The sequence below is a fragment of the Brienomyrus brachyistius genome, chromosome 1 (assembly GCF_023856365.1).
Source record: "Brienomyrus brachyistius isolate T26 chromosome 1, BBRACH_0.4, whole genome shotgun sequence".
Lineage (NCBI taxonomy): Eukaryota > Metazoa > Chordata > Actinopteri > Osteoglossiformes > Mormyridae > Brienomyrus > Brienomyrus brachyistius.
In genome coordinates, this window is record NC_064533.1 from 11,688,476 (window position 1) to 11,702,392 (window position 13,917).

A 13,917-nucleotide genomic window follows, 5' to 3' on the forward strand; every position below is an offset into this window, starting at 1 on the left:
TCTGCAGGTCCTACTGTACCGTGACCACCCCCCTGGTGAACCCCAACCCACCCAGCTCCTCCTCTGTATCAAACGTGCATCACACACACACACACACACACACACACACGCACACACATATATACGCATACGCGCTCAGGCACACGGGCAGGGCTGCCCTCGCCGTCAGGTGTTGACGAGCGTTTTTGAAATGCATGCTGGAGATGGTCCGAGGGGCGGGGGGGTACGGTGGGGGGTGATATGGTGGGGGGGAGGCAGGGGCTGGTAGTGAGCGTCCATTTCCATATCAAAGGCCTGGGCTCTGGGTCCTGATGGTAATTACACTGCCCACAATGGGGAGCACTGGTTGGATCATAATAACAAAAAAAAAATAAATAAGGACGGGGGGGGCAGAAAAAAAAAGAGAGCGAATTGGCCGGGGCTTTCAGGTTATGTTAATGCTGCTCATGTATTTAATTAGGGCCTTGGCAATGGCTTTGTTTACATCTGACATGCTTTCTGGGGGAGTCGGGGGGTGGGGTTTTTTTTCTGGGGGGGGGGGTGGGGTGGGTGGTTGAGGAAGAAAGCGTTTACAATTGAAACGGAGTGGGTTTTGAGGCATAATGAAGTCCGTCGTGGATGGACCTTTGATGGTCGTCTTGGCCCCGCCCCTTTCACCCCAACGTGCTGATGGACGTGTGTCTGTTTCTGAGTCTTAATGTTCGTCCATGTATTTGTGTGTATGTGTGTTTGTGTGTATGTTTGCGTGCTCGCACGTTTGTGTTTTGTAATGAGTAGTTATGCAAATTGGAGGGACGCGCTGGAAACTGCGATATGACAATGACATGAATAGCATCATAGAGATGCCAGGCCGATCCAGCTGCGGCTAGGCCATACCTGCTTAATGCAGCTCTGCGTGCCGTACGCAGATCTACGCTGGCTGAGCAGGGTCTCGGCTGCCTGCGATCGGCAGACTCTCACTGTTCTGGACCTTTGAAAAAGATCAGCATGATTTGATAAGTCAAAAATAAAATATCTAAAATATCAGCCATAGGAAGCTGAGCGTGACGGTTAACCGCGATCTGCGGGCCATCGATCAGAAGGTTCCAGGCGCCGACTGAAAGCTTTTACCTTAAACTGTCGGCTGATTTGAGCCAGTAAACAAGCAGGTGGGGTAAATGTGGTATGGAAAGATTTAAATGAAGTTATGCAAACATTATGGTTTGAGTTTCTCCCAAGTTAAAAATAAAAGAAACGGTCGGTCATTTTGAGAACCGACTCGCAAGCGAAAGTTCGGAATGATTTGGTGGTGAGGGTCTGATGTGGGTGAGTGGAGCGGGGAGGTGTGACACGCAGGTGCTGCGACCCGTAGAGGTGGAGGGGGCGGAGGCTGGGAGATGCTGTGACATTCGCCTGTGACGCCGGCCCTTCTCCGGAGAGGCGAGGTCAGTTTCCACGGCGATCGCGGCTGCCGACTGACAGAGGGGCTTGAGTGCGGCAGGTGAGCGCGTGTTTAAATGCGAACCCCGCTTTGATGCATTGGGGGGGTTGTGGGGGAGGGGGGGGGGACAAGCTGAGAGCATGTCGCCATGGCTGAGGCCAGCGTCGATGTGATGCGGGGGCGAGGCGAGGATGCCGGCGCCCGCCGCCACGGAAACGGCTCATTAATAAACACAGCGAGGAGCATCCTGTCATCACGCAGCCGCCGACCGCGTCCACGCAACGGCTGTGCCGTGCCGAGGGCCCGGGGACTGGCCACGACACACGGCTGGTGTGACCCCAGGGACGGAGACCCGCTGTCAATGCGTTACTCCATGTGTGTGTGTGTGTGTGTGTATGTTTGTGTCTGTCTATCTGTGCATGTGTTTAGTGCCTCTGCGTCCATCTATGTTTGAGTTTGTTTGAATAGCTTTTTGAATAGAGTGTTTCAATTTGCAGTGTGAGTAGCTTTTCAGTAGCTTTGCGTAGAAAGTGTGTATTTAACTTTGCACATGGAGTCTTTTAACGGTTTTTCTGTGTCTGTATTTTGAATAGTATTGCAGTGTGTGTGTGTGTGTGTGTGTGTGTGTTTGTTACACTGTGTGTCAGTTTTAATAGTTTTATGCAGTGTGTGTTTAATTTCACACGCAGTGTGTGTTTGAGTACTTCTGCGCAGTGTGTGTGTAGCTTCCAGTGAGCCTCTCGCACTTCTGACTCTGCGATTCTCACGTAGCAGAGCGAGGAGCAGATGACAGTGGTGAAAGGACAGCGCGTGAAAACTGGCGCCCTTACTGCTAAAGGAGGGGTCAGGTGGGGACCCTCATTGGTCCGCGAAACATCCAATCGGGGGTGCCGCTCTCCAGATTGACGGTTCAAGGCCCCTATCCTGGCAGAGTGGGGCCCAGTGAAGCAAGCGTGTGCATGCGGTGAGAGAGTCCCGCTGGGTTTTGTGTCTGTGGATGTGGCGGCTGGGGAGCTGGACTTGCCAGCAGAAGGTCGCCGGCTCGTGTCCCAAAAAGGGCCCAGCGACACGCCGGCCCGGGGATGCTCCTAACCGTGTTGGAGGACTGCGGCGTGCCCAAGGGGACGTCCGGCTGCGTTAACCAGCATGTGACTGCGAGGAGCCGCTCCCGGTGTGAGCGGAAAACACAGTCGTGATCATTTAGCAGCACGGGGGAAATGACAGGGAGAAGGAGAAAGACAGATGGACCGAGTTTGGGAGGGAGGGGGGGGCGAGAGGGAAGGGGGGGTGGTGGACGTGGACGGCGAGGCGGAGGGGCGGGCGACAGATCTGCTGCTTTTGGGGCTGCCGTTCAGGCCTGAGGGTGGGCGTAGGGGTGAGGGCGTTCGGGGAACTGAGAAGCACTGAAGCAGGTCTGCCCCCCCTTTCCTATGCCTCTAGTTCATCTCTCACTGAAGAGAGCATAACAGTCTGGATCTTGGTTCTGATTCTGCAGGAAGAGAGTACAATGGCTCAGTTCTGGCACAAAGCCTCTTCCGCAGGTGTTTTTAAGTTGGCCTTCTCGGGGTCGGGGGGGGGGGGGGGGGGTAGCTACCACTTCAGCGTCTTTGCTGGGGGGGGCTCCAGTTTTAAAGTGCAAAACATTCCCCAACAGACCCAAATACAAAAACCAAATACTGGAGGGTGGCATTGCTGCATTGCATGATGGTCGCTCTTGGCGGTGCTGGGCCCAGCCTCTCAGGAGCACCAGCAGCCGTGCGGTATCCTTAAGGATCTTCTTTCTCCCATATTGCACCCTGGCTCTCGTTTTTTTTGTCTGGCTTTGAGGAGCCTTCAGGAATTTCCTATGATCTGAGTTTCTTTGACGTGGAGATTTAGGATTTAAGAGAAAATCGTTCCTTTTCAGTTAGACAAATCACTACCTTATCGCCTTCAATGAGATTTACAAGTAAGTGCAGAAGATTATCTGGTCTGGTACCAATGCAGACTTTTTATTAGTAGGTTTGCTAACCATACAAAGTGTGGTGTGTTATTACAGAACCTCCTCCCCCTAATCACAAGTCAGCCCGGACCTTTGGCTGAGCGCTGTCTGTTCTGTTAGGCTTAACGCTGTCACACTGTCTCTGGTGCTTTGCTGAACCGAGAAATCAGTTGTGCAAAGATTTTTTTGTGTGTTTTGTAACTTATTTTCTAACTTTTAGCCACTATTGTTGTTTTCATCAGCCTGCTCCTTGGTGAGGTTGGGGTTTAGCTCACTGTGGTGACTGAGAGTCAGGGAGAAGGTTCCAGATAGATATAATGGCATGTGTGTGCAGGTGTGAGAGCTTTTAAACCCAACTGGGGGCCCGATACACACACACACACACACACACACACACACACACACACACACACACACACACACACAAGCCATCTTGCTTCTCACCCCCCACATCAGCTGCTCCGCCCACCTGTGAGGTCTGCGTCTTCAGAACATCTGCCTGTGCCGCAAAGCCCCTGCCCCTCGCCTTGGACTGCTAATCAGGGTGCTGCTAGTGTGCTGGGGGGCGGGGCTTCCTGGGCTTCGACCGGCCCACCAGCCATCTGATTCGACGCAGCTGGTAAGAGTGGGCGTGGCCTGCTGTATCTGGCAGAGAGAGCCTCATGCCCCAGTAGACTGGGTTCCCAAAATCTTTATCCTCTAATAATATTGAATCTAAACCTGAAGGTTTTCTTTCTACCCCCCCCCCCCCCCCCCCCCCCGCCCCGCCAGCAGCAGACAGTTAGCGATGCTTGCTCTGGGCCTTGTTAAAGTTAATACTCCTAACATTAGGCTTTAATACATTGTAATTACATTAATGACGAGCTCAGCTGAGTGCCCTCTGAACAATGGACCCCAGCGTTGGGCATGAGCTCGGTTTTCCTTGCTTTGAGAACAGGAGAGGTCTTTAGTATTCATATTTATATGATTTTGGTGTGTGTGTGTGTGTGTGTGTGTGGGGGGGGGGGAATGGCCTGGTGACAGGTTGTGTTCGCTGAGGGTACCTACTCTGAGATGTCACTTCTCAGTGTTTGTGACAGGGTGTGTATTGGTGTCTGGATCAGGTTGGGGTATTCTGGGTAATTCTCGGTAGGGGGTGGGGTTCGCTTTCTCGCGGGGAGCGTGGTGGCGGGCTGCCCGTTGTCACCTCTGTCCCCAAGGCGTCCCAGATGAATGGCAAGGACAGACAGCTCACCATCCTGAAATAAGATCATGCATTGAGTTATCTACCTGTAATTTAATTAACACTCATGTGGTCGTCAATAATCGCAGCTGCTTCTTCCTTTGTGTGTGTGACCCCCCCATGCTGACTTGTGGGTATCGTGGGGGGGATGGGGGTTGACGCAGGGAAGGGGGCACACGGGCGCTTTGCATTTCATCGGGGATCGGGATGCCAGCACGAAGCCATATGGACCAATCAGCATTTTGGGGGCTATGATGAGGATTCTGGGTAACATGTCCACCCGGATGGTGGGCAGCAATGGAGGTTGTGACTCTGCCGCTGTGTTAAGTAGCATCCTCCTGTTTCCCAAGTGCAGCGAGCACATGGAAATTCACACAGGGAGCACAGCTCTGAAGCACCAGCGTATGGAGACGCACCCAGCCCGCGCGTTCCCACGCGCGCACACTCACATACGCACTCGCACCCCCACGGGGACGGACACTCCGAGTGGAGCGGGGCTCTCCTCCTCCTGGCTATGTATGGTAAATAGCGAGCTCCTTTGTTCCTGCTGGGGTTGTTTTGTATCTGCTGTCATTATCCTCATTGTCTGAAGGAACAGAGGAGGTCTGCCCTGCCAGCGGACAAGGGCCCAGCTAATGACAGGAAGTCTTTAAAGAGCGCGGCGCATTTCATGTGCACGCTGAGGGAGCCCGCTGGCCAGCGCCTGCGTTTGATCCCCCCACGCCAGGAGCGCAGTACTGCTAGTTAATTATAATTAACAGATCTCTTATTATACAGAGAGAGAGAGGCAGCCCACCTCTCCCTGTGTTGGGCCTGAGCTGTGTGTGTGTGTGTGTGTGTGTGCGTGTGCGTGTGCGTGCTTGAAGACATGCTTAGAGATATTCCTTTTTGACACCGTAAGATACGTTCTCACCTTTAATAACCCCAAGATGGAGCCACACCTGAAGCTACTAGGTGTTTTTTTTAATGAAATTATCCATGATTTACCGCAATAGCAACATATGCTAAACTCCTTGACAGCAATTGATTAGCCAGCATCTATAAAGCATCTCAACTTCCCCGGTTAATTAGACACTTAACGCTTAGCGTGTCGCAAACGACGCAGTGTCAAGTGACCCTGTTTCAGTCTCCCCCACAAAGCGCACGGCCATGTCAATATTTAGCATCCTGTGTTGTTTTATTGATGGCTCGTCGATCGACAGGCATGTGTGCTTTGTGAGGTGGTGTTGCCAGGGCAACGCGGTCGGAATCATGGCCGAACTCCGCCGGCCTGCTCTACTGCACCAATTGTCGGACCCATCCTGGGGGTTAACGCTGGTCTCCGTGGGTTCAGGTACGTATCCAGGATAGATTCCTGCGACGTAACAAACAGAATTTTTTCTTAAGTAGTCCATGTCATCTGATGTTTATTATTTGTGAAACTCGATGGACTGATAGATTGTTAGCACCTGCGGCCCCCATGGTGACATGGCTGTCACTGTGTGAACGGGGTTTTTAAATGCGGCGGAGGGGGTGGATAATGGGTGCAGAGAACAGGGGGCCAGGTGAAAGTTGCCCCCCACCACGCGCAACCTCTCACTGTCTCCCCGCTGCGGTCTTCCTGTCTCGGCTGCTCGGAGCTGTAGACCCACCCATTTCAGTGAACCTGGCTTGCAGTCGCTGCCAGTGCTCCTTCCAGAGGGACCCCCGCGAGGCTCAGTTGGGCTTTAATGGAGGACACTTCAAAGGAGATGCTGTCCTACCCTGGATATCCTGGACGTCGTCATTTAGCGAACGCGTACCTGAGCGATACTTGACCCATTTCGGCTCTGTGGACCTTGATTATGCCGTTTCCAATTGGGGGTGGAACGCAACGTAGGTGTGGTGTGGGTTTTTGACACCGGCTTTCCGCCCTGGGTTATTCAGAGATGCATTTGCTGTAGTGCTCTTGCCTGAGTTTGTCATCGGGCAGCCTGCGGTGACCACTGCGGGGCTGTCACTGTCGTACCATCACCGTGGGATGGTCACCGTGGGATGGTCACCGTGGGATGGTTACCATGGGATCGGCACCGTGGGATCGTCACTGTGGGTTTGTCCCCCCAGGTTTGCCCGTTCTGCCAATTCAGGGGAAGCATCCCCGGGCACCGATGGCGGCTCCTTCCCAGCCCCTGGTCGCGGAACGTTCCAGCGTTTAATAGTCATTATTTATTTGCTTGTATCTGTGCGGCAAACAACCCCATAATTAATAGCGTCCGAGAAAACCCGATACTCGAGAAGAGGAAGAAGCCTCCAGTGATCTGTAAGAAGGCCCCCTCGTTCTGCCCCCATCCCCCCCCCCCAGCGCGCCCCCCCCCCTTCCCCTCGATACTCGTACATTTGAGCAGCGGAGAGAGAGGTATTAGCCTAATGGCTCCGGCATCCAAATGACCTTATTACCCTTCCTGTAGCCTCTGCATGCATTACAGTCACAAAGCCACCCGTTTGAGCCGCGGCTTGTCTCTAAGTGGAGACGGGTCCTCGGTGAATTGCATTAGTGTGGCGGAGTGGCACTAAAAGCCTGCTGGGTAATTGAGTGGTGCGGTCCGGAGAGGAGCGGCCTGCCCTCTCTTATTATGCCATATTTCCCGCACTGCCTGTCATTGTCTTGCCGTTCCCGCCGATGCCGGCGGCCCGTAATGCACGGTGACGCAGCGCCGCATTCCCTGCACTTATTTATTTATTTCCCATGAAATAAATAAAGTCGCATTCAGTCGCTTGCAGGGCGCCTCGGACCAAAGCGACTGGCTTCGCCCTCCTCGCTTTTTTTCCCCTGCCCATTTACGCAGGGTGGTGTTTTAGCACAGCGTGTTAATCGCCCTGCCCGAGCGCAGCCTCCACGGGGGTCTGAACGCAGCCCGTAACCACCATGCTCTCTACTGCCCTTTAAATAAATGAGAATAGCATCCTGATTCCCCTCCCCCAGCAAGGTCTTAAAGCCCCGCCCACTCCGTGGCTGTCGCGGGGGATTCGGTTTTCTCGATAGCAGATCACTGCTCCAGAATGGAATCCAGGCCAGACGAAGTCCACCGGCGTCCCCTTCTTCTTGGGACTGGCCTCACTTCCTGTTATGTCAGTGCCCACTGCATATCTGACCAATCAGATTGGAGGATGAGGCTGAAGGACTCTGTCAGATAATAGGAAACACTTTGAGAGGGAAGGAAGGCCTGTATGCCTGCTTCTGTCTGCCCCACCCCCCCCAGCCCCCATTATTCGTGCAGCCCTGGAAGCTGGCGACCCCTCGCTGCAGCCCCTCTCCTGTCACCTTGCTGCTACATCTGTGTTTGCTGTAAGCCCCCGACTGAGCATGGCTGTGCGTGTGTTACACTGTCACCGTGATCCTTGTATCGGGTCTCTCCACCTGTGGGCGCGCCGGGGGTGTGAAAATGCCGCACTGCTCCGCGCACCTCTCCCGTTGTTCCTGCCGCCCCCGTTCGTGTTCCCCCAGGACAGAAAGAACGTCTGAATGTGTCACCTCTGCTGCATGTACGTGTGACTGATCTGGGACCTGTGGAGCGGAGGGCAGCTTCTCCTGTGCCGATGGAGTCCTCTACCCCCCCCCCCCGCCTCCCCCCCCATTCCCTCTTAGATGATACAGACCTTCCCTCATCCTCTCCTTTCTTCCTTCACTCCCACACCTGACACAACAGGCGAAACCTCCACACCTCAATGCCACACCTACAGCAAAATGCATTCTGGGTAATAGGTAGATATTTCAAGCACAATGCTCTGAAACTTCCCACTAATGGATCGGGGCGCTCTGTAACATGTCATTGCTGCAGTGGTACCCTTTCCTCTTCCTGCTCTGGGTCCCGGCTCCCCCATTGGGGTTTTTTTATTTTTTTTTTGCTCCTTTCACCGTGAGTGCGTTTAACACATGGGCCATCATTTGCAAGCCATGGGAGGGGATCCCTGTGCTGGGCGTGTTTCTGCAGTGACAGGTCTGACCCCACCGCCCTGCATCGATAGGGTGACCGGCCACGCTCTGCGCTTCCACGCCATAATTGCACGTGACACTAAATCGATGATTTAAATTTTCTCGTCATTTTTTTCTTTAAACTCTGCATTTTAGAGGTCAATTAGGGAGATCAGAATGGAAAGGCTGATGGCGAGTACGAGCGGATCAAAGGAACTGTCGCGGGGGATGCTGGGATACCCCCGGCCGTCCGCGGTGCAGCCCCAACGCGGGGCTGCCTTTGATGCCGGAGCCTTACCTTTCCATTCTGGGAAGCTTCTGCCGAATAAGCTGTGTGTGTGTGTGTGTGTGTGTGTGTGTGTGTGTGTGTGTGTGTGTGTGTGTGTGTGTGTGTGTGTGTGTGTGTGTGTGTGTGTGTGTGTGTGTGTTGTGTGTGTGTGCGGTATTAGAGTATATGTGTGAGGGCTTTTAGAAATGCACGTGTTCCAGAGCATGCGTGACACTTCATAGTAATTCCTGGAACTGTTGCATGCTGGGAATGCCACCCCGAGTGATGCATGTTGGTGCAATTATTCAAAAGTTCATAGTGAATGCCTGGGGGGGGCAGCTACAGTTCACTATTGCGGCTTGTGCACTAACAACAAGTTCGCCTTCCTGAGGAAACTGCCTTGTGTGGGTCCGGTGGCAAGCAGATTCCAAGGGGCAAAGACAAGGGGGCACCGTATGGGGTGGGGCAATAAGGGCAGAAGGCGACAGGAGTGATGGCAGCCCGCGGTCTGAGATACAGTACAGTAAGAGAAGGGGAAGTGGGCAACTGTAAAAGGCTCCAGGATGTGATGCTAAATGGGGAAGTATCGTCTTAACAAAAGAAATAAACGTGTGATTGTGCTCTGTGTCAACACGTCCACAGCGGCACGGAAAGAGAAGTTGCGGTCCGATAAGAGTGGGGGAGGGACTCTGGGAGAGATGTGTGTTGCCCTGGGCCAGTGTGGGCATCTGTGTGTGTTTGTGTGTTCGCATCACGCAGAGCGGGAGAGCGCAGGAGTGGCCACATGACAGCGGAGCCCGAGGGGATGATCTTCAAGGTTGATTAGCAGCGAGAGGTAGGAAGTCACTTCCTACTAGGTGTAGCGTTAAAGGGACTCTAATGGGACTCCTTGTAAGGGACACTCAGTAAGGAACACTCTATTAGGGACTCTGATGGGACGCTTTGTAAGGGACACACTTCGAGGGACTCAGATGGGACTCTGTGACAGAGACTCTATAATGGACTCAGATGGGACTCTGTGAAAGGGACACTCTAATGACTCTGGACTCTCTGAAAGGGACACTATAATGACTCTGATTGGACTCTCTGAAAGGGACACATGTGAGACTTCGTAAGGGACATTAAGTGGGCTGGGTGAGAGTCAGTGAGACAGTGTGTGTAGATGAGGGTGGTTTGCCGCAGTCAGCTGTGGAAGTCTTGGCTCTCTGATGGAGATGCTTCAATGAGTAACCAGCATAGGTTGCACACTGGCCTCGTAGGGAGTTTGCATGCCCCCCCCATGAGATTTGGGGGGGGGCGTCCCCAGCCACTGTGATGAGGCCCTCGTTTTGCTGGGGAAGACCGTGTCACAGGACGGGGAGCCCGACGCCTGACTCAACGATCCCATGTGGCCACTCATAGCGAGTGGCTAATTGGGCGACTGACACAGGGGGGCGTCTGAGCGGGGAAGGGGAGTCGCAGGTAGCGTACCTGGGATCAGGCGGCCTGCTCCCGTCTGGCGCTCGCAACTTTACGCGTTTCCCGCCACCACGATGTGCGGGTCGGGGGTCGGCACTCACGGGCGATGCCGTGTGGCTTCCCCACTTCCCCTTCTGTCTATCTCGCTGCATCTCACCATATCTACTGCGTGCCCGGTGGGGGGGGGGGGGGGGGCTTGTCGTTGAGCAACATCGATGTCCCACGCAGCTCCTGGCCCAGGTGGCGCTCAACGCTGGAGATTGCGCCACGAGATATTAAACAGGCGCAAACGAGCCCGCGGGGGATTGGGCTGGCTTCGACGCAGAGCGATATAATTATAAGAGTAAACACAGTGGGGTGGGGGCGGGGGGGGGTGGGTAGGGGTTCACCAGGGAATGCAGGAAGACTGAGGATTAGGGAAAGAAAATCATCTAGTCATGGCTGCAACCTGTCAACAAGTTGTGAGTTTTCCAAAAGCTTAAGAGGAAATCACTGAGTAATCAATTTCCTACTGACCCTGACTTCCCAACTGCAGCCTAGCACAACTCAACTTTTCAAGACCTGTGTGTGTGTGTGCGTGTGTGTGTGTGCATGTGTGTGTGTGTGTGCGTGTGTGTGTGTGCATGTGTGTGTGTGTGCATGTGTGTGTGTGTGTGTGTGCGTGTGTGTGTGTGCCTGTGTGTGTCAAAGAAAATACATTCTGCCTGTAGGCACCACAAAGTCTTAACAATACGGCGATTCTCCTGCTGAAAACGGCGTGAAAATGATGTAGGTCATCAGTTTGTGCTGGAAACACACAGCGGGCAAAGCGGGGAATTCTGTGATACACACCTGAATAGTGAGGATAGACCCACAATAGGGTACACCTCCTGTGGGACATACCATTATAGAGTACAGCCCTGTGGGACATACCATTGTGAGGTACACCTCCTGTGGGACATACCATTATAGAGTACAGCCCTGTGGGACATACCACAGCAGGATATGCTCCCTTGGACATATTATAGCAGGGTACATTGCAGTGTGACATACCATTACAGAGTATAGCCCTGTGGGACATACCATTGTGAGGTGCACCCCTGTGGGACATACCACTGTATTTCTTGGGGGGGGGGGGGGGTGTCGTTCCCAAGGAATAATAGGGTGCGTGGAGGATGCCACTCCACAGAGCCCCATATTTGAGGAGAGGCGTTGGTGTGCACAGGGGGTGGATGAGGAACGCTTTGCAGGGAGAGGGAAGAGGAAGTGGCGGTACAGTGATGTGTTAAAGAAAATGAGGATGTGTGACCCGGCCTGTTGCTGGACAGTGATGGGCCTTTGGGGACAGGCTTGGGAGACGGGGTGTGGATCACTGTGGGGGTTCAAGGGGGCGTTCAGGGGAACAGGCTGGGCATAGAGCAGGAACACATACCTTGGTACCCAAGACCCACTTTATCCCGAACAAACCGTATCAGTAGAGCCAGCATGAGATGGTTCTCCGTGCCTTTTCAGTGCGTGGGGCTCATGAGCACACTAATAAGCCAGTGCGTCGTTTCCGCCGTGTGGTCACCCGCTGTGAACTGTTGCATAAGTGTGTCACGACCGTACTGAGAAACGGAACAGGGGGCCCGGCTTAGAATCATGCGAGCCGCTGATGACTGGGCTCTCTGACGGGCCCCTGCTGACAGGCCCCTGCTGACGGGCCCTGGGAGCATGTGCCCCTGAATTGTTTGCAATTAAATGCTGGAGACGGCTGCTGGTGATCTGCTGCGACCACTAGACTGGGATCACGGGCAGACTGCCTTCCCTACTTCTGGAAGCATGGCGGGGGGGGGCAGGGTGCAGATACCCTTTGGGGTGCGTATTCCAGGGGTCTCGCATGCAGTCCCATCCGGGTTGATCTTATGCAGTGGTCACCTCTCGTGTTCAGGGGCGCAGTTAGAAATTCTGACAAAATATCACCTTTGGCCCCCCTGCCTCCTTACATTATATAATGATATAATTTTTTGTATTCATACCAGCATGAATCTGCCAGGATTTCTGTGCCCCCTACTGCTCCCCTCCTCATGTCAAATGCATGTTTTATTTTCGCGTTTCTGCGCCGCTGCGGAGGGACTCTCGCATTTCAGCATGAAGCAGGAGCCGCACGATCGGCGCATGGCCGCAGTGCGTTCCCACAGCCCACTCGCTAAACTTGCCCAGTGATTCAACACGGATTCGATTTACCTTTTTAGCTCTACTGCCAGTGCCCGCTCGGCCCAATTACCCTGCCTCCATCTTTCCGCGCGCACATATTTTTTCCCTCCATCTGTCAGTCCATTTGCTGTTCTGCTGGTGTACCAGGTAGCCTCTATTAGTTCTGAACGGCGATGTCTGACGAGCGCTCGCAGATTGACAGGAATCACCCCTGCAAACGCATTACCACGCGGGACAGATTGGGGGGCCTCGTCTTGCCAAAGGCAGCCTCGACGCAGTCTGCCTCTCAGATGGACGCGCCGACCCCTCTACCTCCAGGACAGGCCAGCGACAATTTTTCCGTCCTTTGGCTCAGCCGGTTAGGACCCTGCGCCTGTGATCTGGAGGTCGCCGGTTCAAATCCCGGGGTCGGTAGAGTGATGTCACCATTGGGCCCCTGAGTGAGGCCGATTACTCCCGGGGTCTGGCTGCGTCACTTTAGATAAGAGTCTGCTGAATAAATAAAATGTAAAATATGTAATGTATCCATTCCCATAAAGGCCCGGAAGTCACCTTCTGGGGGTCTGCTGCATTCTTCTGTGTGAGGGTCCCCATAAAATGGTATGGCAGATTCTGTGGAGAATCGTGGTCGAGCTGCCTGACACACTTTGAAAAAGAATCATCATAAAGCTGCTTTTGTTTATAGGGCAAATGCTAACATGAATGTGTAGGACTTTAATAGTGATGGCCCACTTAATGTGAGATGCTGGGCTGATGAAGAATCCCTGCTCTGTGTGTGTGTGTGTGTGTGTGTGTGTTTGTTTGTGTGTGCGCACACGTCTGTCTGTCTGTCTGTCTGTGTGTGTTTGAAGGGCGGTTTGTAATCTTTGTGGTCACGAGTTTTTCCACAATTAGAAAACGGCCACCATGAAAAAATACCTACAAAGAATCTTTCCAAAGATAGCCTGACAAATGCTTTTTTTAACTAAATTTTATTTAAAGAAATTAAAAGCTTTTTTTTTTTTTTTTTTTTTTTTTTTGCGCCTTCGGGAGGTTTTCTGAGTAGACACATGCTCTGGGCAGGTATGATAGTGAGCGTACTCAGTGGTTGTTTGTTTTGTGTGTGTGTGTGTGTGTGTGTGTATAATTTGAAGCACTGTTATTTCCTGGCAGGCTCGCACTGCATTGTGGGAAATTCAGATAGCTGAAAACGACAGGCACCCTGCTGGGGGTCAGCCTGGGGTCCTCGTTTTTCTACACATTTTCTCACTGGAGTAGAGATGTAAAAAAGGAATGCTGACATCTCAAAGTAATGAGACAAACAATCCCTGGCCATGAGCTGGTGACCGCGAAGGTGACTGCTATACCGTGCCAGTTTGTTTACTATGCCGATCTCAGTCTCCCTGGATGCTGTTGTGGGCCTCTTTCATTGTATTTTTTCCTAAGAACTCACCAGTTCACGTGTAAAAATGCATCACGGCCC

At 53.1% G+C, this 13,917-nt stretch overlaps 1 protein-coding gene across 1 annotated transcript in view; it reads left to right on the plus strand.

The window, feature by feature from the left end:
• The first annotated feature begins 1,423 nt into the window (after positions 1-1,423).
• Positions 1,424-13,917, plus strand: part of sox5 (SRY-box transcription factor 5) — a 118,902-nt gene continuing 106,408 nt past the window's right edge. Inside the window, 1 exon segment of the mRNA XM_049011261.1 lies at positions 1,424-1,480. The gene's annotated coding sequence lies outside the window, so the exon portion shown is untranslated.